The following is a 19,943-nucleotide window of genomic DNA, read 5'->3' as shown; positions in this document are numbered from 1 at the left end:
AATAATATGTGGGTTGCAACTGATGCCCCCGCCCACCGTATTAAAAGTGGGGCATTTTTCAGTGAAACGCGTCAAGTCACAGTGGCAGCGGCTCTCCGTTGTTAATATAAAGACAGTCAACGAGTAGAGACAAATCTTAAATTGTTTACTTTAGTTTGCAGATATTTATGATGGATGCACTGTATGTTTTGAAATCTTCTGAAGGTTGACAACATGCCGAAAAAAACACAGCAGATTACGACCAGTCGGCGCGAGAGACCGTGCTGTGACTCCCTCCTTTTCCGCTGACCCATTGGCAGTATCACTTTTCGGCCCGCGTTAACTCCCATAACCTTTTGTAATAAAAGTCTGCGATCGGATGCATATTTGTGTTGCCCATCAGTCATAAAACATCGAACTTCACGTTCACAGTCTGCCGTGTGTTTTTGTAGCGATCGAAATCATATTGAACCCGCGAGCTAGAGTCACAATGAGGAGACTGAGTCTCCCACTTCACTCAGCAGTCAGTATCGCTTCTCGGCCTTTTGGCTAAGATCAAGTGTAGTATCTGTTCTTATCAGTTTAATATCTGATACGTCCCCTACCCGGGGACCATATATTAAATTGCTTTTTGGAAGAGAGAGATGGAAAAGGGGCTTGCCCCGTCCACTCCACGCATCGACCTGGTATTGCAGCACTTCCAGAAACGGTGCACCCCCCTCCCTCAACGTGTTGAAAACAGACCACGTAGGACGTGTCTCTAATGTGCCCTCGCCTTGATTTCTTGTTTTCGCCATGCTAGCATGCAAATTGCGTATGTGTTGACTGAGCCCCTCTACCAGGTGCGCATTTCTAATAGTCATGCGCTATGGCATCATTTACACACTTGCCCAACTTCTCTTTTTGGAACTTTGGCCGTGTTTGAACTTTTCGCCACTGTCTGGCACTTTCCTTTTGAGGACCTGTTACATGCATCTCACTGTAAAATGAATTGAACCGGTACCTGTTGAGTGAGACCACTAGCTGCCAGTTCAGTCAGATGAATAGATCCATTCCCCCAACGTGAAAATCCACTCTGCATAATTTCTGCCGCTGTTTGCCACAGTCGGGTCTGTGCCGATATGTCAAAAGAAAGGCAAACACTCTTCATATGGTTGCGCTTTTATTTATAATATTATTTTCTTCTTTCCTTTAGTTTCAAACAGAGAAGCATGTGGATATATTTTTAACAAAGTGTTGTTCACACTCCAGACCAATAGGTGGCAGCAGCGGGCGGATCACGCCGTGTCTCTAATGTGAGGAGACAGGCCTGTTTTTTAGTCTTTCCGCTGACTTTTTTCTTTTAAATGCAGATCAAACAACACTTGATTGCAGTGTCATTTATCTTTGTCTGGTGTGAACTCACTTAGGTTTTTGCCTCATTTATTGGCGATCAATGGACAGCCTGGCCATGTTAGCTTAGCTTTTACTATGGATATACAGCATGGCGTGATGAGATATGTGCCCATTTCTCTCAAGTAAAATGTGAACAAGTTTTGTTCAGTCTCACTACAAAAGTGTCTCTTGTATATTAGCGTCCTGTAGATTATCAGAGCCTTTATAGTGTGTGGTTCTGGACTGGTCATTGCTATACATTGCCAGCACCATCACCTATCATCGTATGACCGTGAATGAGGCCCCTGTGTGTGAGGTGTACAAGTCATACTTACCTGGCAGGGGAGATACCATGATCAAGAAGGTGGTTCACCCAGGGCGAGTCTCGGTCACTGCACTCCGATTGAGCTGACCTCTGCGAATTCCCCAAATGTGGGAATCTCGACTGCATAATTTCTGGTAGTGGGGGACTGCATTCGCGCTCTCCCGATGTGCTTGTTTAACGCAACCAACAGCTGTGGCAGCATATGGCACTAGAGAACCGCGTGCATCAAACGCCATTTCACGCTCAATCACAGGCTTTGCCCTTGCCCGTTGTGTCAGTGCAAGTCGGTACCGCATCACTTCACATCTGTGCCACTACTGAAGAAGCAAAACAAGCTCCTATGATATTGTTATATCCTCACACTCAGTCATTTAGAATAATATGTGGGTTGCAACTGATGCCCCCGCCCACCGTATTAAAAGTGGGGCATTTTTCAGTGAAACGCGTAAAGTCACAGTGGCAGCGGCTCTCCGTTGTTAATATAAAGACAGTCAACGAGTAGAGACAAATCTTAAATTGTTTACTTTAGTTTGCAGATATTTATGATGGATGCACTGTATGTTTTGAAATCTTCTGAAGGTTGACAACATGCCGAAAAAAACACAGCAGATTACGACCAGTCGGCGCGAGAGACCGTGCTGTGACTCCCTCCTTTTCCGCTGACCCATTGGCAGTATCACTTTTCGGCCCGCGTTAACTCCCATAACCTTTTGTAATAAAAGTCTGCGATCGGATGCATATTTGTGTTGCCCATCAGTCATAAAACATCGAACTTCACGTTCACAGTCTGCCGTGTGTTTTTGTAGCGATCGAAATCATATTGAACCCGCGAGCTAGAGTCACAATGAGGAGACTGAGTCTCCCACTTCACTCAGCAGTCAGTATCGCTTCTCGGCCTTTTGGCTAAGACTGCGATCGCCTCCAGTTTGTGGAAAACTCTTGCCTGTCTGTGGCATTGGTTTATACACTGTTTGGAGGATATATTACCCTCTTTCTTTGTGGAAATTATTTCAGCTGATATTAATAGTTGAGACACTTACACAAAGGAAGACATTGGCCCAGAGGATTGCTAGCCTGTACTCTGTTCATGAAACATCCAGACCAGGTCAACAGGGAAAAGGCAAGTGCGCTTCTTAATTAGTTATTTATTGAACTGTTTTACCTGTCTTTAGCCATTTTAAGTAGCATTTTACAGTGTTTTAGTGTCTTTCATTTGTAGTGTGTGGTGCCTCCACCATGTCGGCTAACTATGCTGGCATGCGGAGGCACCACAGTGTCCGCTTTATACTCAGTGAGGTTGACGGAAAGCCCATGGTTATGTCAAGGCTTGATTTTTCAAGGAAACTGATTCAGAGAACCCTAAACTTCAAGCCTGATGACATAAACTGTATTGTGACTTTGCCGTCCAACAAAGGATTTGACGTGAGCTTTCATTCTGCAATTGCATTAAGAGATTTCTGGACACGATATGAAAATGAAAAGACCCAGTTTTCTGCTTTCACTGTTGAAAAACTGACTGACAATGCCTCTAAAACGGTTATTGTCAGAATGTTCAATGAGACAGTGAATGCAGACGATATTTGTTTGTGGCTGGGCAGATACTGCACTGTGAAAGGCCAGGCTACCAAGGTGAGAGATGAGGATGGCATCTGGAATTGCGCTTGGAGGATCCCCATTCAGCAATGGCAGGACCCCCAAGGCTTCCAGGGCCTGAAACAGCTACCACCAATGATAGTTCTGGGTAACAACAGGGGCTACATCCATTACCAGGGCCAGCCCAAGCTCTGCCGCAAATGTGGCGAACATGGGCACCTGGCAGAAGCATGCAAGCAGATCATTTGTGGGAAATGTAGAGAAATTGGACACACTTTTCAGGAATGCACCAACAGCAGAAAGTGCAATCTCTGTGGAGAAACTAACCACCTCTTCAGAGACTGCCCCAAGTCTTTTGCCAACAAAGTAAAAGCCACAAAGCAAACAGAAAACGGACAGAATGTTGAACAGTTAACAGAGCTAATTGAAGATGCTGGGCTGGAAAATTCAAATCTCCCGCCAAATCCTGTGATTGGCGAGCAGGGATCAGGTGAGGCGGGAGAAGGGGAGGGGCCTGCAATCGCCCCACCAGTGGAAAGTGTTGAAGAGGATGGGGTGATGCAGGCAGAGGGCAGAACTAGCACCGAACAGGAAACTGATAGCGAGGATGCCACCCTCCCCAATGCCCAGCAGGCCAAGAGGCCTATATCAGAATTGTCCTCTGACTCCCCTGCGGTGACAGAGAAGAAGGGAAGAGCTGGGGACTACTCAGACAGTTCATCTGTGGAGGAACCCAGAGTCTTCCCTTCCGATTCTCCAAATGAGGCCTCTTTCTTAACCATAGCTCTGCAATCAACCCCTAAGGACTCAAAACTCAACGCAACCCTGCGTCAGAGACCAACTCCAAGAGTCCGAAAGGGAAATGGAGTTCACCCCCCTCACTTTTCACCCATAGAAGTGAAGGAAGAACTCCATTCACATGAATGTGATTAACTGTCCTTGTTTTTAATACCTTTTAGCCTTTTAGGATGTCATACTTGTTATTTTTAACCATACTCATGACTCTCACCTTCTCAACTATTAATGTGAGAAGCGTAAAGTCGAGAGTTAGAGCTCAGACTGTTTTATCCTTTCTTAACACTTTTAAGTCAGATGTGTTTTTAATACAGGAGTGTGGCCTACCGTTTTTAAACCACTATAGAGAGTGGGAGGACTTATGGCCAAATCCATCAATCTGGAGCGGATCCAACGCAAATAAAAATGACGGAGTGGCCATTTTAATCAAAAACCCTCTCGTCTTGGTGAAGGGCAGCACTGTGGTGAGAAGCGGTCGGGCACTTTTAGCACACTTGACTTTTATGGGAAAGGATTTTAACGTCTTAAATGTTTATGGTTTTAATGAAAAAAATGACAGGTATGACCTTTTAAAAGACTTGCAGTCCCACATGCTAGGTAGGGCACCTTTAGTTGTAGGGGGAGATCTTAATTGTATTTTAAACAGGAACGATAGGAAAAGAGCAGGAGGAGATTTTAAAATTGACAAAACATCGGTTTTATTACAGGACATATGCAGGGATTTTAAACTCTTGGACTGCTTTAAAACCATGCATCCTAGAGAGGAGGGCTTCACCTGGGTCAGTGGTGATGGCACCAGAGCCTCTCGCATAGATTACATTTTATCCCGTGATTGCCCACCAACCGATGCTAGATTAACACAGGTGTTCTTTTCCGATCACGCAATGCTATCCTGCACCCTATCACTACCTTCTGGTGTGACTTCAGGAAGTGGTCTGTGGAAACTCAACTGCTCCCTTTTAGAAGATAGGGAGTTAGTTAGGCAGTATAGGGAGCAGTACAGTGAGTGGCAGACCCTTCAAGACTTTTACGATACACGTGCACACTGGTGGGAAATGGTTAAGGGACGGACCCAGACTTTCTTTAGACAGGCAGGTAAGAAGAAAAAAGATAGGGACGACAGACGCATGTTGGGACTGCAAAAACGACTCCAGAGATATTTTAACCTAAACCTACAAGGGATGGATTTTAATGAAGAAATAAAACAAGTTAAAACAGAGATGTCGATATTAGCAGAAATCAAAAGCAAAGGTGTCATTTTAAGAAGCAGGGAAAGGGAGATAGAGGAAGGGGAGAAGTGCACAAGATATTTTTTTAAGAAAATTGTAAATAAAGGGGGAAACATTTTAAAACTAAAGACAGAAAATGGGTGCACAGCGGAAACAACAGGAGAAATTAAAACAACTATAGAAACATTTTATAAAGAACTATACAGTGAAAAACCTGTGGAAACGGACACCATAACTGAAGTTTTAAAATTCATTGAACACAGAGTTGAGGACAGTGTGCTTTTAACCCAAGATTTTACACTTTTAGAGTTGAACAAAGGTCTTAAGAGCTTTAAAACAGGAAAGTCACCAGGACAAGACGGGCTTCCCTTGGAATTTTACTTGACTTTTTGGGACATTTTAGCACCTGACTTACTTGCTGTTTTTATGGATTTTGAAAGACTCGACCGACTTCCTGACAGTTTTAGAATAGGGATAGTAACCCTACTCCACAAAGACAAAGACGAGACTGACTTGAAGAACTGGAGACCTATAACGCTTTTAAATCTGGACTGTAAACTTTTTAGCAAACTCTTATCATCTCGAATGACTTTGTTTTTAGATGACTTGATTCACCCGGATCAAGCCTGTGCCATACCGGGGAGGAGGATCACCGACAGCCTCCTACTGATCCGAGACACCATCTGTTATGTGAGAGACAGAAACATCCGGCTAGTAGTTCTAAATTTAGACTTTGAGAAAGCCTTTGATCGGGTCTCGCACCAATACCTTTTCCAGGTACTGCAAAAAATGGGGTTTCCAGAGAGATTTATAGCTTGGGTGGGGTTGCTGTACCGGGGCATTACCAGCAAATTCGTTGTTAATGGGCATCTGACAAAAGCAGTGAATATAAACTGCGGCGTCCGTCAGGGATGTCCGTTATCTGCCCTCCTCTATGTTACTTGTATCGAACCACTGGCACAGATCTTGAGAAGGGACAAACGAATCACTGGGGTTAGAGTACCAGGGAGCGGGGGACTGGACACAAAATGCATTTTATATATGGACGACATTAATATCTTATGCACTGACCTTTTATCTGTCAACAGGACACTTGACTTGACTGACTGGTTTGGACGGGCTTCTGGGTCAAAGCTTAACAGGAGCAAGACCCAAGCCCAGTTTTATGGACCCTGGGAAATGACTGAGATGACAAGACTCCCCCTGACTGTGACCCAGACTGACCAGAGGATACTCGGGGTCAAATTTGATAGGGAGGGGGGAGGGGAAACTAATTGGCCAGACATGGTAGGGAAAGTTAGGCAGAGACTGGGGTACTGGAGACTTAGGGGACTGACGATGGAAGGAAAGGTTTTAATCATCAAAGCAGTGATTTTACCTTTGCTTTTACTTACCAGTTCTGTTTTTATCCCACCTAGAAAAGCAATATTGGACCTTGAGCGTGCCATTTTTTATTTCCTGTGGGGGTCAAAGTGGGAACGACTAAAGAGGGACATCATGAAGAAGCCAAAAGAAAAAGGAGGAAAAGCAGTGCCGGACCTACACTTGTTTTTAGGAAGCAGATACACCACACTTCATATCACAGCCGCTACAGCCCCATCCAGAAACCCCAAGACAGCAGCAATGACACGGTTCTGGATGGGGACCTACCTCAGGAAAATCAAGATTTTAACCAGTGATCTTAAAGTGCCTGTGTCCTTTAACTTACCACCAGCTTATGCTGTTATCCAGTCCTTTCGATGTTGTTTTAATCTTGAGCAGGAGGAGTTGCAAATTTTATCTAACCAACGCTCTCTTATCTCTGTTGTGCAGGAGCGGGAACCAGTGAGTCCAGTGCGCTGGCTCACATTTGGCGAGCCATCATCAGTTTGGCGCAACGTGAACCATTCCGCTCTCCCAAACAGACTCCGGGACCTGTCATGGATGGTGGCTCATGAGATCCTCCCAGTCAGGGCCGTGATGCACTCCCGGGGCATGTCAGCGCACCCAACGTGTCCTCGACCAGGTTGTGGCGCGCCTGAGTCGGTGAGGCACTTGCTCTGGGAGTGCAGTGCTGCCGTAGACCAGTGGGCAACAGCCGACTCCTTAAAATTCCCGTACTTGCCAGCAAGGGAGGTCCTCACAGCACCGTTGGTAATGTATGGGGTGAGCCAAGAACACATTCCAACCTGTGACTTCGCCAAACAGTGGCTCACCCTGGCCGCCATCAAATACGCCATATGGACCTCCAGAAACTTGCTGGCAAGAAAGCACATGCAGATCCCCCCCGCGGCTGCGATCCGAATGGCCGCAGCAATGGTCAAAGAGGCCGAAGCTGCAGGTGGCAGGCCTAGGACGCAGCCACAAAGAAGAATCGCCTCTGTGCCCATTCGGATGAAGGAGTCGGAGCTACACAGGAAAAGGTCAAAGCAGCAGCGGCCTGACTCTCCGGGTGAGGCAGGTGGGAAGGAGCTTCAGGGTGGGGATCTCCTCTGAGCACCAGGACAGGATCCCGAGAGACCAAACTGTTTGGGGGAGCGGAATGAGTTACCCTTGGTAGGGATTCTTTCCGCTCCTGCACTGCAAAGGACAGAAGACATTTTAACTTTTGCACTCCCCTTTACAGACTTTTATTGTGGACACTCGACACATTGGACATTCATTGAAGAAACGCTTTTATGTAAACCTTTAACTTGTGACAATTTTATCTGTAATATTTCTTAAAAGATTTTTTTTTGATCGTTTAAGCTTGGTTTTTTACAGATTACATTATTTATCATTGTTTTGTCACTTTTATAACTTAAAATTGTATGCCTTAAACATGTGAAGGTTTATGTAAAACGTCTGATATAAGTGTCAATAAAAAAATTTTCAAAAGAAAAAAATCTGTTCTTATCAGTTTAATATCTGATACGTCCCCTACCCGGGGACCATATATTAAATTGCTTTTTGGAACGGGGAGATGGAAAAGGGGCTTGCCCCGTCCACTCCACGCATCGACCTGGTATTGCTGCACTTCCAGGAACGGTGAACCCCCATCCCTCAACGTGTTGAAAACAGACCATGTAGGCTGTGTCTCTAATGTGCCCTCGCCTTGATTTCTTGTTTTCGCCATGCTAGCGTGCAAATTGCGTATGTGTTGACTGAGCCCCTCTACCAGGTGCGCATTTCTAATAGTCATGCGCTATGGCATCATTTACACACTTGCCCAACTTCTCTTTTTGGAACTTTGGCCGTGTTTGAACTTTTCGCCACTGTCTGGCACTTTCCTTTTGAGGACCTGTTACATGCATCTCACTGTAAAATGAATTGAACCGGTACCTGTTGAGTGAGACCACTAGCTGCCAGTTCAGTCAGATGGATCTATTCATCTGACTGATCTATTCATCTGCCAGTTCAGTCAGATGAATAGATCCATTCCCCCAACGTGAAAATCCACTCTGCATAATTTCTGCCGCTGTTTGCCACAGTCGGGTCTGTGCCGATATGTCAAAAGAAAGGCAAACACTCTTCATATGGTTGCGCCTTTATTTATAACATTATTTTCTTCTTTCCTTTAGTTTCAAACAGAGAAGCATGCGGATATATTTTTAACAAAGTGTTGTTCACACTCCAGACCAATAGGTGGCAGCAGCGGGCGGATCACGCCGTGTCTCTAATGTGAGGAGACAGGCCTGTTCTTTAGTCTTTCCGCTGACTTTTTTCTTTTAAATGCAGATCAAACAACACTTGATTGCAGTGTCATTTATCTTCGTCTGCTGTGAACTCACTTAGGTTTTTGCCTCATTTATTGGTGATCAGTGGACAGCCTGGCCATGTTAGCTTAGCTTTTACTATGGATATACAGCATGGCGTGATGAGATATGTGCCCATTTCTCTCAAGTAAAATGTGAACAAGTTTTGTTCAGTCTCACTACAAAAGTGTCTCTTGTATATTAGCGTCCTGTAGATTATCAGAGCCTTTATAGTGTGTGGTTCTGGACTGGTCATTGCTATACATTGCCAGCACCATCACCTATCATCGTATGACCGTGAATGAGGCCCCTGTGTGTGAGGTGTCCAAGTCATACTTACCTGGCAGGGGAGATACCATGATCAAGAAGGTGGTTCACCCAGGGCGAGGCTCGGTCATTGCGCTCCGGTTGAGCTGACTCAGCACACTCAGTCATTTAGAATAATATGTGGGTTGCAACTGATGCCCCCGCCCACCGTATTAAAAGTGGGGCATTTTTCAGCCAAACGTGTCAAGTCACAGTGGCAGCGGCTCTCCGTTGTTAATATAAAGACAGTCAACGAGTAGAGACAAATCTTAAATTGTTTACTTTAGTTTGCAGATATTTATGATGGATGCACTGTATGTTTTGAAATCTTCTGAAGGTTGACAACATGCCGAAAAAAACACAGCAGATTACGACCAGTCGGCGCGAGAGACCGTGCTGTGACTCCCTCCTTTTCCGCTGACCCATTGGCAGTATCACTTTTCGGCCCGCGTTAACTCCCATAACCTTTTGTAATAAAAGTCTGCGATCGGATGCATATTTGTGTTGCCCATCAGTCATAAAACATCGAACTTCACGTTCACAGTCTGCCGTGTGTTTTTGTAGCGATCGAAATCATATTGAACCCGCGAGCTAGAGTCACAATGAGGAGACTGAGTCTCCCACTTCACTCAGCAGTCAGTATCGCTTCTCGGCCTTTTGGCTAAGATCAAGTGTAGTATCTGTTCTTATCAGTTTAATATCTGATACGTCCCCTACCCGGGGACCATATATTAAATTGCTTTTTGGAAGAGGGAGATGGAAAAGGGGCTTGCCCCGTCCACTCCACGCATCGACCTGGTATTGCAGCACTTCCAGAAACGGTGCACCCCCCTCCCTCAACGTGTTGAAAACAGACCACGTAGGACGTGTCTCTAATGTGCCCTCGCCTTGATTTCTTGTTTTCGCCATGCTAGTGTGCAAATTGCGTATGTGTTGACTGAGCCCCTCTACCAGGTGCGCATTTCTAATAGTCATGCGCTATGGCATCATTTACACACTTGCCCAACTTCTCTTTTTGGAACTTTGGCCGTGTTTGAACTTTTCGCCACTGTCTGGCACTTTCCTTTTGAGGACCTGTTACATGCATCTCACTGTAAAATGAATTGAACCGGTACCTGTTGAGTGAGACCACTAGCTGCCAGTTCAGTCAGATGAATAGATCCATTCCCCCAACGTGAAAATCCACTCTGCATAATTTCTGCCGCTGTTTGCCACAGTCGGGTCTGTGCCGATATGTCAAAAGAAAGGCAAACACTCTTCATATGGTTGCGCTTTTATTTATAATATTATTTTCTTCTTTCCTTTAGTTTCAAACAGAGAAGCATGTGGATATATTTTTAACAAAGTGTTGTTCACACTCCAGACCAATAGGTGGCAGCAGCGGGCGGATCACGCCGTGTCTCTAATGTGAGGAGACAGGCCTGTTTTTTAGTCTTTCCGCTGACTTTTTTCTTTTAAATGCAGATCAAACAACACTTGATTGCAGTGTCATTTATCTTTGTCTGGTGTGAACTCACTTAGGTTTTTGCCTCATTTATTGGCGATCAATGGACAGCCTGGCCATGTTAGCTTAGCTTTTACTATGGATATACAGCATGGCGTGATGAGATATGTGCCCATTTCTCTCAAGTAAAATGTGAACAAGTTTTGTTCAGTCTCACTACAAAAGTGTCTCTTGTATATTAGCGTCCTGTAGATTATCAGAGCCTTTATAGTGTGTGGTTCTGGACTGGTCATTGCTATACATTGCCAGCACCATCACCTATCATCGTATGACCGTGAATGAGGCCCCTGTGTGTGAGGTGTACAAGTCATACTTACCTGGCAGGGGAGATACCATGATCAAGAAGGTGGTTCACCCAGGGCGAGGCTCGGTCACTGCACTCCGATTGAGCTGACCTCTGCGAATTCCCCAAATGTGGGAATCTCGACTGCATAATTTCTGGTAGTGGGGGACTGCGTTCGCGCTCTCCCCTGATGTGCTTGTTTAATGCAACCAACAGCTGTGGCAGCATATGGCACTAGAGAACCGCGTGCATCAAACGCCATTTCACGCTCAATCACAGGCTTTGCCCTTGCCCGTTGTGTCAGTGCAAGTCGGTACCGCATCACTTCACATCTGTGCCACTACTGAAGAAGCAAAACAAGCTCCTATGATATTGTTATATCCTCACACTCAGTCATTTAGAATAATATGTGGGTTGCAACTGATGCCCCCGCCCACCGTATTAAAAGTGGGGCATTTTTCAGTGAAACGCGTCAAGTCACAGTGGCAGCGGCTCTCCGTTGTTAATATAAAGACAGTCAACGAGTAGAGACAAATCTTAAATTGTTTACTTTAGTTTGCAGATATTTATGATGGATGCACTCTATGTTTTGAAATCTTCTGAAGGTTGACAACATGCCGAAAAAAACACAGCAGATTACGACCAGTCGGCGCGAGAGACCGTGCTGTGACTCCCTCCTTTTCCGCTGACCCATTGGCAGTATCACTTTTCGGCCCGCGTTAACTCCCATAACCTTTTGTAATAAAAGTCTGCGATCGGATGCATATTTGTGTTGCCCATCAGTCATAAAACATCGAACTTCACGTTCACAGTCTGCCGTGTGTTTTTGTAGCGATCGAAATCATATTGAACCCGCGAGCTAGAGTCACAATGAGGAGACTGAGTCTCCCACTTCACTCAGCAGTCAGTATCGCTTCTCGGCCTTTTGGCTAAGATCAAGTGTAGTATCTGTTCTTATCAGTTTAATATCTGATACGTCCCCTACCCGGGGACCATATATTAAATTGCTTTTTGGAACAGGGAGATGGAAAAGGGGCTTGCCCCGTCCACTCCACGCATCGACCTGGTATTGCAGCACTTCCAGAAACGGTGCACCCCCCTCCCTCAACGTGTTGAAAACAGACCATGTAGGACGTGTCTCTAATGTGCCCTCGCCTTGATTTCTTGTTTTCGCCATGCTAGCGTGCAAATTGCGTATGTGTTGACTGAGCCCCTCTACCAGGTGCGCATTTCTAATAGTCATGCGCTATGGCATCATTTACACACTTGCCCAACTTCTCTTTTTGGAACTTTGGCCGTGTTTGAACTTTTCGCCACTGTCTGGCACTTTCCTTTTGAGGACCTGTTACATGCATCTCACTGTAAAATGAATTGAACCGGTACCTGTTGAGTGAGACCACTAGCTGCCAGTTCAGTCAGATGAATAGATCCATTCCCCCAACGTGAAAATCCACTCTGCATAATTTCTGCCGCTGTTTGCCACAGTCGGGTCTGTGCCGATATGTCAAAAGAAAGGCAAACACTCTTCATATGGTTGCGCTTTTATTTATAATATTATTTTCTTCTTTCCTTTAGTTTCAAACAGAGAAGCATGTGGATATATTTTTAACAAAGTGTTGTTCACACTCCAGACCAATAGGTGGCAGCAGCGGGCGGATCACGCCGTGTCTCTAATGTGAGGAGACAGGCCTGTTTTTTAGTCTTTCCGCTGACTTTTTTCTTTTAAATGCAGATCAAACAACACTTGATTGCAGTGTCATTTATCTTTGTCTGGTGTGAACTCACTTAGGTTTTTGCCTCATTTATTGGCGATCAATGGACAGCCTGGCCATGTTAGCTTAGCTTTTACTATGGATATACAGCATGGCGTGATGAGATATGTGCCCATTTCTCTCAAGTAAAATGTGAACAAGTTTTGTTCAGTCTCACTACAAAAGTGTCTCTTGTATATTAGCGTCCTGTAGATTATCAGAGCCTTTATAGTGTGTGGTTCTGGACTGGTCATTGCTATACATTGCCAGCACCATCACCTATCATCGTATGACCGTGAATGAGGCCCCTGTGTGTGAGGTGTCCAAGTCATACTTACCTGGCAGGGGAGATACCATGATCAAGAAGGTGGTTCACCCAGGGCGAGGCTCGGTCACTGCACTCCGATTGAGCTGACCTCTGCGAATTCCCCAAATGTGGGAATCTGGACTGCATAATTTCTGGTAGTGGGGGACTGCGTTCGCGCTCTCCCCTGATGTGCTTGTTTAATGCAACCAACAGCTGTGGCAGCATATGGCACTAGAGAACCGCGTGCATCAAACGCCATTTCACGCTCAATCACAGGCTTTGCCCTTGCCCGTTGTGTCAGTGCAAGTCGGTACCGCATCACTTCACATCTGTGCCACTACTGAAGAAGCAAAACAAGCTCCTATGATATTGTTATATCCTCACACTCAGTCATTTAGAATAATATGTGGGTTGCAACTGATGCCCCCGCCCACCGTATTAAAAGTGGGGCATTTTTCAGTGAAACGCGTCAAGTCACAGTGGCAGCGGCTCTCCGTTGTTAATATAAAGACAGTCAACGAGTAGAGACAAATCTTAAATTGTTTACTTTAGTTTGCAGATATTTATGATGGATGCACTCTATGTTTTGAAATCTTCTGAAGGTTGACAACATGCCGAAAAAAACACAGCAGATTACGACCAGTCGGCGCGGGAGACCGTGCTGTGACTCCCTCCTTTTCCGCTGACCCATTGGCAGTATCACTTTTCGGCCCGCGTTAACTCCCATAACCTTTTGTAATAAAAGTCTGCGATCGGATGCATATTTGTGTTGCCCATCAGTCATAAAACATCGAACTTCACGTTCACAGTCTGCCGTGTGTTTTTGTAGCGATCGAAATCATATTGAACCCGCGAGCTAGAGTCACAATGAGGAGACTGAGTCTCCCACTTCACTCAGCAGTCAGTATCGCTTCTCGGCCTTTTGGCTAAGATCAAGTGTAGTATCTGTTCTTATCAGTTTAATATCTGATACGTCCCCTACCCGGGGACCATATATTAAATTGCTTTTTGGAAGAGGGAGATGGAAAAGGGGCTTGCCCCGTCCACTCCACGCATCGACCTGGTATTGCAGCACTTCCAGAAACGGTGCACCCCCCTCCCTCAACGTGTTGAAAACAGACCACGTAGGACGTGTCTCTAATGTGCCCTCGCCTTGATTTCTTGTTTTCGCCATGCTAGCGTGCAAATTGCGTATGTGTTGACTGAGCCCCTCTACCAGGTGCGCATTTCTAATAGTCATGCGCTATGGCATCATTTACACACTTGCCCAACTTCTCTTTTTGGAACTTTGGCCGTGTTTGAACTTTTCGCCACTGTCTGGCACTTTCCTTTTGAGGACCTGTTACATGCATCTCACTGTAAAATGAATTGAACCGGTACCTGTTGAGTGAGACCACTAGCTGCCAGTTCAGTCAGATGAATAGATCCATTCCCCCAACGTGAAAATCCACTCTGCATAATTTCTGCCGCTGTTTGCCACAGTCGGGTCTGTGCCGATATGTCAAAAGAAAGGCAAACACTCTTCATATGGTTGCGCTTTTATTTATAATATTATTTTCTTCTTTCCTTTAGTTTCAAACAGAGAAGCATGTGGATATATTTTTAACAAAGTGTTGTTCACACTCCAGACCAATAGGTGGCAGCAGCGGGCGGATCACGCCGTGTCTCTAATGTGAGGAGACAGGCCTGTTTTTTAGTCTTTCCGCTGACTTTTTTCTTTTAAATGCAGATCAAACAACACTTGATTGCAGTGTCATTTATCTTTGTCTGGTGTGAACTCACTTAGGTTTTTGCCTCATTTATTGGCGATCAATGGACAGCCTGGCCATGTTAGCTTAGCTTTTACTATGGATATACAGCATGGCGTGATGAGATATGTGCCCATTTCTCTCAAGTAAAATGTGAACAAGTTTTGTTCAGTCTCACTACAAAAGTGTCTCTTGTATATTAGCGTCCTGTAGATTATCAGAGCCTTTATAGTGTGTGGTTCTGGACTGGTCATTGCTATACATTGCCAGCACCATCACCTATCATCGTATGACCGTGAATGAGGCCCCTGTGTGTGAGGTGTACAAGTCATACTTACCTGGCAGGGGAGATACCATGATCAAGAAGGTGGTTCACCCAGGGCGAGGCTCGGTCACTGCACTCCGATTGAGCTGACCTCTGCGAATTCCCCAAATGTGGGAATCTCGACTGCATAATTTCTGGTAGTGGGGGACTGCGTTCGCGCTCTCCCCTGATGTGCTTGTTTAATGCAACCAACAGCTGTGGCAGCATATGGCACTAGAGAACCGCGTGCATCAAACGCCATTTCACGCTCAATCACAGGCTTTGCCCTTGCCCGTTGTGTCAGTGCAAGTCGGTACCGCATCACTTCACATCTGTGCCACTACTGAAGAAGCAAAACAAGCTCCTATGATATTGTTATATCCTCACACTCAGTCATTTAGAATAATATGTGGGTTGCAACTGATGCCCCCGCCCACCGTATTAAAAGTGGGGCATTTTTCAGTGAAACGCGTCAAGTCACAGTGGCAGCGGCTCTCCGTTGTTAATATAAAGACAGTCAACGAGTAGAGACAAATCTTAAATTGTTTACTTTAGTTTGCAGATATTTATGATGGATGCACTCTATGTTTTGAAATCTTCTGAAGGTTGACAACATGCCGAAAAAAACACAGCAGATTACGACCAGTCGGCGCGAGAGACCGTGCTGTGACTCCCTCCTTTTCCGCTGACCCATTGGCAGTATCACTTTTCGGCCCGCGTTAACTCCCATAACCTTTTGTAATAAAAGTCTGCGATCGGATGCATATTTGTGTTGCCCATCAGTCATAAAACATCGAACTTCACGTTCACAGTCTGCCGTGTGTTTTTGTAGCGATCGAAATCATATTGAACCCGCGAGCTAGAGTCACAATGAGGAGACTGAGTCTCCCACTTCACTCAGCAGTCAGTATCGCTTCTCGGCCTTTTGGCTAAGATCAAGTGTAGTATCTGTTCTTATCAGTTTAATATCTGATACGTCCCCTACCCGGGGACCATATATTAAATTGCTTTTTGGAACAGGGAGATGGAAAAGGGGCTTGCCCCGTCCACTCCACGCATCGACCTGGTATTGCAGCACTTCCAGAAACGGTGCACCCCCCTCCCTCAACGTGTTGAAAACAGACCACGTAGGACGTGTCTCTAATGTGCCCTCGCCTTGATTTCTTGTTTTCGCCATGCTAGCGTGCAAATTGCGTATGTGTTGACTGAGCCCCTCTACCAGGTGCGCATTTCTAATAGTCATGCGCTATGGCATCATTTACACACTTGCCCAACTTCTCTTTTTGGAACTTTGGCCGTGTTTGAACTTTTCGCCACTGTCTGGCACTTTCCTTTTGAGGACCTGTTACATGCATCTCACTGTAAAATGAATTGAACCGGTACCTGTTGAGTGAGACCACTAGCTGCCAGTTCAGTCAGATGAATAGATCCATTCCCCCAACGTGAAAATCCACTCTGCATAATTTCTGCCGCTGTTTGCCACAGTCGGGTCTGTGCCGATATGTCAAAAGAAAGGCAAACACTCTTCATATGGTTGCGCTTTTATTTATAATATTATTTTCTTCTTTCCTTTAGTTTCAAACAGAGAAGCATGTGGATATATTTTTAACAAAGTGTTGTTCACACTCCAGACCAATAGGTGGCAGCAGCGGGCGGATCACGCCGTGTCTCTAATGTGAGGAGACAGGCCTGTTTTTTAGTCTTTCCGCTGACTTTTTTCTTTTAAATGCAGATCAAACAACACTTGATTGCAGTGTCATTTATCTTTGTCTGGTGTGAACTCACTTAGGTTTTTGCCTCATTTATTGGCGATCAATGGACAGCCTGGCCATGTTAGCTTAGCTTTTACTATGGATATACAGCATGGCGTGATGAGATATGTGCCCATTTCTCTCAAGTAAAATGTGAACAAGTTTTGTTCAGTCTCACTACAAAAGTGTCTCTTGTATATTAGCGTCCTGTAGATTATCAGAGCCTTTATAGTGTGTGGTTCTGGACTGGTCATTGCTATACATTGCCAGCACCATCACCTATCATCGTATGACCGTGAATGAGGCCCCTGTGTGTGAGGTGTACAAGTCATACTTACCTGGCAGGGGAGATACCATGATCAAGAAGGTGGTTCACCCAGGGCGAGGCTCGGTCACTGCACTCCGATTGAGCTGACCTCTGCGAATTCCCCAAATGTGGGAATCTCGACTGCATAATTTCTGGTAGTGGGGGACTGCGTTCGCGCTCTCCCCTGATGTGCTTGTTTAATGCAACCAACAGCTGTGGCAGCATATGGCACTAGAGAACCGCGTGCATCAAACGCCATTTCACGCTCAATCACAGGCTTTGCCCTTGCCCGTTGTGTCAGTGCAAGTCGGTACCGCATCACTTCACATCTGTGCCACTACTGAAGAAGCAAAACAAGCTCCTATGATATTGTTATATCCTCACACTCAGTCATTTAGAATAATATGTGGGTTGCAACTGATGCCCCCGCCCACCGTATTAAAAGTGGGGCATTTTTCAGTGAAACGCGTCAAGTCACAGTGGCAGCGGCTCTCCGTTGTTAATATAAAGACAGTCAACGAGTAGAGACAAATCTTAAATTGTTTACTTTAGTTTGCAGATATTTATGATGGATGCACTCTATGTTTTGAAATCTTCTGAAGGTTGACAACATGCCGAAAAAAACACAGCAGATTACGACCAGTCGGCGCGGGAGACCGTGCTGTGACTCCCTCCTTTTCCGCTGACCCATTGGCAGTATCACTTTTCGGCCCGCGTTAACTCCCATAACCTTTTGTAATAAAAGTCTGCGATCGGATGCATATTTGTGTTGCCCATCAGTCATAAAACATCGAACTTCACGTTCACAGTCTGCCGTGTGTTTTTGTAGCGATCGAAATCATATTGAACCCGCGAGCTAGAGTCACAATGAGGAGACTGAGTCTCCCACTTCACTCAGCAGTCAGTATCGCTTCTCGGCCTTTTGGCTAAGATCAAGTGTAGTATCTGTTCTTATCAGTTTAATATCTGATACGTCCCCTATCCGGGGACCATATATTAAATTGCTTTTTGGAACAGAGAGATGGAAAAGGGGCTTGCCCCGTCCACTCCACGCATCGACCTGGTATTGCAGCACTTCCAGAAATGGTGCACCCCCCTCCCTCAACGTGTTGAAAACAGACCACGTAGGACGTGTCTCTAATGTGCCCTCGCCTTGATTTCTTGTTTTCGCCATGCTAGCGTGCAAATTGCGTATGTGTTGACTGAGCCCCTCTACCAGGTGCGCATTTCTAATAGTCATGCGCTATGGCATCATTTACACACTTGCCCAACTTCTCTTTTTGGAACTTTGGCCGTGTTTGAACTTTTCGCCACTGTCTGGCACTTTCCTTTTGAGGACCTGTTACATGCATCTCACTGTAAAATGAATTGAACCGGTACCTGTTGAGTGAGACCACTAGCTGCCAGTTCAGTCAGATGAATAGATCCATTCCCCCAACGTGAAAATCCACTCTGCATAATTTCTGCCGCTGTTTGCCACAGTCGGGTCTGTGCCGATATGTCAAAAGAAAGGCAAACACTCTTCATATGGTTGCGCTTTTATTTATAATATTATTTTCTTCTTTCCTTTAGTTTCAAACAGAGAAGCATGTGGATATATTTTTAACAAAGTGTTGTTCACACTCCAGACCAATAGGTGGCAGCAGCGGGCGGATCACGCCGTGTCTCTAATGTGAGGAGACAGGCCTGTTTTTTAGTCTTTCCGCTGACTTTTTTCTTTTAAATGCAGATCAAACAACACTTGATTGCAGTGTCATTTATCTTTGTCTGGTGTGAACTCACTTAGGTTTTTGCCTCATTTATTGGCGATCAATGGACAGCCTGGCCATGTTAGCTTAGCTTTTACTATGGATATACAGCATGGCGTGATGAGATATGTGCCCATTTCTCTCAAGTAAAATGTGAACAAGTTTTGTTCAGTCTCACTACAAAAGTGTCTCTTGTATATTAGCGTCCTGTAGATTATCAGAGCCTTTATAGTGTGTGGTTCTGGACTGGTCATTGCTATACATTGCCAGCACCATCACCTATCATCGTATGACCGTGAATGAGGCCCCTGTGTGTGAGGTGTACAAGTCATACTTACCTGGCAGGGGAGATACCATGATCAAGAAGGTGGTTCACCCAGGGCGAGGCTCGGTCACTGCACTCCGATTGAGCTGACCTCTGCGAATTCCCCAAATGTGGGAATCTCGACTGCATAATTTCTGGTAGTGGGGGACTGCGTTCGCGCTCTCCCCTGATGTGCTTGTTTAATGCAACCAACAGCTGTGGCAGCATATGGCACTAGAGAACCGCGTGCATCAAACGCCATTTCACGCTCAATCACAGGCTTTGCCCTTGCCCGTTGTGTCAGTGCAAGTCGGTACCGCATCACTTCACATCTGTGCCACTACTGAAGAAGCAAAACAAGCTCCTATGATATTGTTATATCCTCACACTCAGTCATTTAGAATAATATGTGGGTTGCAACTGATGCCCCCGCCCACCGTATTAAAAGTGGGGCATTTTTCAGTGAAACGCGTCAAGTCACAGTGGCAGCGGCTCTCCGTTGTTAATATAAAGACAGTCAACGAGTAGAGACAAATCTTAAATTGTTTACTTTAGTTTGCAGATATTTATGATGGATGCACTCTATGTTTTGAAATCTTCTGAAGGTTGACAACATGCCGAA

The 19,943-nt window shown here is 45.3% G+C and overlaps 12 non-coding genes and 2 pseudogenes across 12 annotated transcripts; all 14 read left to right on the top strand.

Moving 5' to 3' along the window:
* Positions 1-508: 508 nt before the first annotated feature.
* LOC144463306 (U2 spliceosomal RNA) lies at positions 509-699 on the top strand. The gene has a single exon (XR_013491448.1). It is a non-coding gene; the product is annotated as a U2 spliceosomal RNA (small nuclear RNA).
* Positions 700-1,680: 981 nt separating this feature from the next.
* LOC144463138 (U1 spliceosomal RNA) lies at positions 1,681-1,844 on the top strand. The gene has a single exon (XR_013491280.1). It is a non-coding gene; the product is annotated as a U1 spliceosomal RNA (small nuclear RNA).
* A 1,382-nt stretch (positions 1,845-3,226) lies between these two features.
* On the top strand, positions 3,227-7,770 carry LOC144462818 (uncharacterized; annotated as a pseudogene).
* A 363-nt stretch (positions 7,771-8,133) lies between these two features.
* Positions 8,134-8,312, top strand: LOC144462905 (U2 spliceosomal RNA; annotated as a pseudogene).
* Positions 8,313-9,955: 1,643 nt separating this feature from the next.
* LOC144463233 (U2 spliceosomal RNA) lies at positions 9,956-10,146 on the top strand. The gene has a single exon (XR_013491374.1). It is a non-coding gene; the product is annotated as a U2 spliceosomal RNA (small nuclear RNA).
* Positions 10,147-11,127: 981 nt separating this feature from the next.
* LOC144463321 (U1 spliceosomal RNA) lies at positions 11,128-11,291 on the top strand. The gene has a single exon (XR_013491463.1). It is a non-coding gene; the product is annotated as a U1 spliceosomal RNA (small nuclear RNA).
* Positions 11,292-12,010: 719 nt separating this feature from the next.
* LOC144463176 (U2 spliceosomal RNA) lies at positions 12,011-12,201 on the top strand. Its single transcript, XR_013491316.1, has one exon. It is a non-coding gene; the product is annotated as a U2 spliceosomal RNA (small nuclear RNA).
* Positions 12,202-13,182: 981 nt separating this feature from the next.
* Positions 13,183-13,346, top strand: LOC144463085 (U1 spliceosomal RNA). Its single transcript, XR_013491227.1, has one exon. It is a non-coding gene; the product is annotated as a U1 spliceosomal RNA (small nuclear RNA).
* Positions 13,347-14,065: 719 nt separating this feature from the next.
* LOC144463231 (U2 spliceosomal RNA) lies at positions 14,066-14,256 on the top strand. Its single transcript, XR_013491372.1, has one exon. It is a non-coding gene; the product is annotated as a U2 spliceosomal RNA (small nuclear RNA).
* Positions 14,257-15,237: 981 nt separating this feature from the next.
* Positions 15,238-15,401, top strand: LOC144463310 (U1 spliceosomal RNA). The gene has a single exon (XR_013491452.1). It is a non-coding gene; the product is annotated as a U1 spliceosomal RNA (small nuclear RNA).
* A 719-nt stretch (positions 15,402-16,120) lies between these two features.
* Positions 16,121-16,311, top strand: LOC144463175 (U2 spliceosomal RNA). Its single transcript, XR_013491315.1, has one exon. It is a non-coding gene; the product is annotated as a U2 spliceosomal RNA (small nuclear RNA).
* Positions 16,312-17,292: 981 nt separating this feature from the next.
* On the top strand, positions 17,293-17,456 carry LOC144463299 (U1 spliceosomal RNA). Its single transcript, XR_013491440.1, has one exon. It is a non-coding gene; the product is annotated as a U1 spliceosomal RNA (small nuclear RNA).
* Positions 17,457-18,175: 719 nt separating this feature from the next.
* On the top strand, positions 18,176-18,366 carry LOC144463309 (U2 spliceosomal RNA). Its single transcript, XR_013491451.1, has one exon. It is a non-coding gene; the product is annotated as a U2 spliceosomal RNA (small nuclear RNA).
* A 981-nt stretch (positions 18,367-19,347) lies between these two features.
* LOC144463288 (U1 spliceosomal RNA) lies at positions 19,348-19,511 on the top strand. The gene has a single exon (XR_013491429.1). It is a non-coding gene; the product is annotated as a U1 spliceosomal RNA (small nuclear RNA).
* The last annotated feature ends 432 nt before the right edge of the window (positions 19,512-19,943 follow it).

This window comes from Epinephelus lanceolatus, chromosome 4 (assembly GCF_041903045.1).
Source record: "Epinephelus lanceolatus isolate andai-2023 chromosome 4, ASM4190304v1, whole genome shotgun sequence".
In the NCBI taxonomy this organism is placed as follows: Eukaryota; Metazoa; Chordata; class Actinopteri; order Perciformes; family Serranidae; genus Epinephelus; species Epinephelus lanceolatus.
The sequence above is the reverse complement of the archived record's forward strand: the minus strand, read 5'-3'. Positions and strand labels throughout refer to the sequence as shown.